The sequence below is a fragment of the Salvelinus sp. IW2-2015 genome, unplaced genomic scaffold (assembly GCF_002910315.2).
Source record: "Salvelinus sp. IW2-2015 unplaced genomic scaffold, ASM291031v2 Un_scaffold3405, whole genome shotgun sequence".
Lineage (NCBI taxonomy): Eukaryota > Metazoa > Chordata > Actinopteri > Salmoniformes > Salmonidae > Salvelinus > Salvelinus sp. IW2-2015.
In genome coordinates, this window is record NW_019944685.1 from 26,439 (window position 1) to 31,560 (window position 5,122).

Below are 5,122 nucleotides of genomic sequence, written 5' to 3' on the forward strand. Positions count from 1 at the left end.
CGAGGAGAGACAAAACGTACGCATCAGTTTCAGACCTCTCTTGAAGCGATCACTGTTTGACACTCATCAGGAACACAAGCAATTGGTGCAGCATTAACCTTTGGTTACTACATTACATGCCAACTTTGTAGCCTCGTTAAACCAGCCTTATCTTGGAATCTCACATTTTGTTCACTTCACGTTTTAAGAGAAGTGAACAGAACATGAGCTTGCAGATCAGCTGGGTTAATGAGGCTACCACTTGCATCATTAAGATGGACATACATTAGTTAGTTAGCTGTTGTCAAAATACACAGCTACTTGGATTGATTTCTGTGGTGGCTATTGCCTCAAAAAGGTGTGTGGATCAGGGAGGAAGAGGAGGCGAACACTCACCTGTCTATGCCATAGATGTAGACCACAGCTATCATCTCACAGAAGCGATGACTAGGAGAGGATGGAGCCGGCAAAGCTGTCGAACAGACCAGCCAGTAGTTACCAGAACTCTGAGCAAATATCAGGGCATGATGAATGACACCAGACAGACAATACCTGAAACAGAAGACACAAACGTGAGTTATTTCTTCAAGGAACATTTGACCAATGGTCTTCATCTTTAGTCCTGGAGAGCTACTGCATGTGCAGGTTTTGTTCCAGCCCAGCACTAAGCTCACCAGGACAAGAGAGTGGAGACCCCTCATTGGAAATGTATATGTCGCCATCGCCATATACCGGGTCTCAATTGATTCGAGCAAAGTTTTGATTTACCAGTGATCGCCTCCTTAGGCCACCGTTTAGGGAAGATGTTGAGATCCTGAAGYGGCACCACCGTTCCTTCTATGCTGCCAAACATGGTGGACAGTCCCAGACAGAAGAGCATGATGAAGAACAGGATGGACCAGAGAGGAGAGACAGGCATCTTGGTGATGGCCTCTGTGAACACGATAAAGGCCAGACCAGTTCCCTCCACACCCTATTGGAAGACAATGACTCACCATCAGGGCAAACATGACTAAAAACAGATAAACAGTAAAGAGTTTGCCATACTATTCTCTATGTTACTATTCTCTATGTACTGTGTTGGCATGACTAACATGTCGGCAATTGAAATGGGGTGAAAGGCTTTTGATTTCTGGTGACCGACCATACATCACTGAGAAAGTTTGACATTTCAATACCTGACTGAGGAAAGTTTGCAAGTCACATGTTTTGAGGTTTAGACCCTGGATGATCTCTGGGAAGGTGCCGTTTAGATACTGCAGGGATTCTGCATAGTTGCCTTCTTTGATGTTGCCCTCAGGAAGGTTGAAAGTATTCAACAGGGCCAAGATGTTTCTGTATGGGACAACACACAGAGACATTAAGGTTGAGATTGAGGTAGGTCGAGTACGAACTGTTTATCAGGTTTAACCATTTGCCCAAACAATAATACACGACACAACACTAATCAATAATACACAACAACAATAATACACAACACTAATCAATAATACACAACATAACAATAATACACCAAACCACAAGGCCACTACGTGCTAGAATTCGCTAGCAATGCACAGTGCAGAATATCAAGACAAGCAAAACAGCATAACGAAATTATCATTGTTTTGAGACAGTTCTGTTCGTCCATTCAGTGCCGTTTTTTTCCGGACACAGACTAAAACCTAGTCCTGGCCTAAAAAACAGCAAGCTCAGAGCCCCAACGTAGCCTGAATGAAAACACGTACCCTTCGAGACAGTCGTCGAACCTCTCTGTGGCCCTGAAGCCTATGATAGAGTAGATGACWGTAGCAGCGTAGACTGATGTGAAGCCATTGATGAAGGAGATGATCACGGCATCCTGCTCACAGTTGTTGCTGGAGAAACACAAGAGCGGAGTCCATTGAAGAGTCGAGATAGATGTGTCTATCATTATSTGTAAATATAGGATTGCGTCCCAAATGGGATCCTATTCCCTACTACATAGTGAACTCTTCTTGACCAGGTCTTATAGGGTTCTGGCCAAAAGCAGTGCTGTATGTAGTAGGGAATCCCATTTGGAACGAAGTCGTCGATAACTCTTTGGTCACTTACTGTACAGAGTTGTAGCTGGAGAAGGAGATGAGACCTCCAAAGGCCAAGGAGAAAGAGTAGAACACCTGGGCGCCTGCATCCAGCCAGGTAGACGGGTTCATCAGCTCATTTAGCTATGACAAGACAATCATCAAGGTATACTGCCACACAACAAAGGGATCTCATACGCTGAATAAACGTCTGAGAAACTTATATTTTGGGGTTGAACTTCACTTTGAGAGGAAATACGTACATCAGGTGTGAAGAGGAACTTGATCCATCCAGAGAACTTTGAGAGTCAGTCCTCTGATCAGGAAGATGGTGAGGACCACGTATGGCAGAGGGTGTTACGTACACCGCCTGTAGATGACAGAGAGGGTAGAATCACTCTCAATAAATAACACCTAAAATGTAAATAAATAACATCTTGTGGAAACACTTCCAACTAAGTGAATGGAACCAGAAGAGATGGTGTATCGTCCTCAGTGGTCTCAATGGGACCGGGTATCGTACCTTGCCAGTGGTCTCAATGGGACCGGGTACGTACCTTGCCAGTGGTCTCAATGGGACCGGGTATCGTACCTTGCCAGTGGTCTCAATGGACCGGGTATCGTACCTTGCCAGTGGTCTCAATGGACCGGGTACGTACCTGCCAGTGGTCTCAATGGACCGGGTATCGTACCTTGCCAGTGGTCTCAATGGACCGGTATCGTACCTTGCCAGTGGTCTCAATGGGACCGGGTAACGGTAACTTGCCAGTGGTCTCAATGGGACCGGGTATCGTACCTTGCCAGTGGTCTCAATGGGACCGGGTATCGTACCTTTGCCAGTGGTCTCAATGGGACCGGGTATACGTACCTTGCAGTGGTCTCAATGGGACCGGTATCGTACCTTGCCAGTGGTCTCAATGGGACCGGGTAACGTACCTTGCCAGTGGTCTCAAGGGACCGGGTAACGTACCTTGCCAGTGTCTCAATGGGACCGGGTATCGTACCTTGCCAGTGGTCTCAATGGAACCGGGTAATCGTACCTTGCCAGTGGTCTCAATGGGACGGGTATCGTACCTTGCCAGTGGTCTCAATGGACCGGGTACGTACCTTGCCAGTGTCTCAATGGGACCGGGTATCGTACCTTTCCAGTGGTCTCAATGGGACCGGGTACGTACCTTTGCCAGTGGTCTCAATGGGACCGGTATTCGTACCTTGCCAGTGGTCTCAATGGGACCTGGGTATCGTACCTTCCAGTGGTCTCAATGCCACGAAGGCAGCAGACGTACAACAGCAGCCAGGCACACAGTAGACACAACACCATCCACCACTGCAGTCCTCCAGAGTCCCCAATGGATGTGGACGTGTTGAGTGTGTCTCTGTACCAGAAATAATCCACTGGGGAACTCGGGCGCATTCTGAGACCAAACCTACAGAGGGCAGCAAAAACACTGTTTAACCCAAAGGCCAGTCCAGCAGCATTCTGAACGCAGACCTACAGGGGCAGCAAAAACACTGTAAACCCAAAGGCCAGTCCAGAGCATTCGTGATACCAGACCTACAGGGGCAGGCAAAAACACTTTTAACCAAAGCCAGTCCAGCAGCATCTGAACCAGACCTACAGGGGCAGCAAAAACACTGTTAACCCAAAGCCAGTCCAGCAGCATTAGCCTGATATTGAACTTATGTAGATCCAGCTAGATGCCTCATAAGATAAGGACCCTGAACATTTCATCATAGACCTCCTTTTGAGGTCTTAAAAACATTTGAGAAAATTAGATTTTGTAGTAACAGTTGACTTTAAATCCATGCAGAATATGAACATACCTGTCAGGTTGGCATTGACAGGACACTGACTCCATGGCAGAGGGTTCTGGAAGGAGTTGAAGAAGTACCACATCACCCAMGCGATTATAGTGTTGTAGTACATACCCACCAGGAAGGAGACGAACAAGGAAGCGATGCCTGTAGGACACAATCATTCCAGATATCACCACATATAAGTGGTGCCTGATGCCAGAGGAGGCTAATCGGAGGAGCAATAGAAGGACATGCTCATTGTAATGGATGTCATGGAATTGATGGAACGGAGTCAAACATGTGGTTTCCCTATGTTTGATGTGTTTGATTCGATCCATGTATTCCATTCCAGCCATTACAGTGAGCCCGTCCTCCTGGGCCTCTGGTCAAAATAGTTCACTATGTAGGGAATAGGATGCCATTTTGGATGAAGGCCATAAGAAGGAGAAGATAGATACATACTCTACAAATATAATAACCTCACTTCGAAGACTGCAGAACTTTTCTTTTTTGACGTCGGACGTTTAACTACATACTTCTCTAACAACAGTACGCAGGGTTTTCTACTGTTTCTGTTGGACTCACCAACACCAGTCAGATATGGGTTAATGGCCGTCCACACTCCCACACTGCCACTCCTGAGGCGCTGTCCGATAGCAAACTCCAGGTGCAGCAGTGGAATCCCCTCCAGAACCAGCAGGATCAGGAACGGGATCATAAACGCTCCTGGGAATGTGAGATATAAAAATAGGAATGACAGGGATCATAAAAGCCTGATTCCAGATCTGTAWGTACTGAAGCCAACTTCTGGTATCAGGCTATTAAAGTCAGTAAAGTACACACACAAGGTCATCACGCTGCTGTTCCCCCCTTTGGCCATTCAACCCCTGAACAGTCTTTACTCTGTCTCCACGGCAACAAGCATGTATTTATTCATCACTGCTAGTTATTATTATACAGTATTATTTTTTAAATTTTTTAATTACCATTCTCATTATTTTATTTCACTAGGCCTGCAATGTTGGAGCTCGAAACCTAATATTTTCACTGTACCCTGCAATCACACCTCCAACACTGTACATGTGACTATTAAACAATCTGAACCTGAACAACATATAAGGGCATAGGGGGAGACTCAAACACAGGAGCGAGATGGTTGAGCTCCGATATTTATTATAACAAAAGGGAGTAGGCAAACGTCAGGTCGGGGACAGGCGAGAGTTCATAAACCAGGTCCGAGTCCAAACAGTACCAGGGGACAGGTAGGCCTCGAGGTCAGAACAGGCGGAGGGGTCAGGCAGGTG

The 5,122-nt window shown here is 46.4% G+C and overlaps 1 pseudogene; it reads right to left on the bottom strand.

Moving 5' to 3' along the window:
- LOC112075796 (sodium-dependent neutral amino acid transporter B(0)AT1-like) overlaps window positions 1-4,560 on the bottom strand; it is an 11,952-nt pseudogene extending 7,392 nt beyond the window's left edge.
- Window positions 4,561-5,122: the final 562 nt, after the last annotated feature.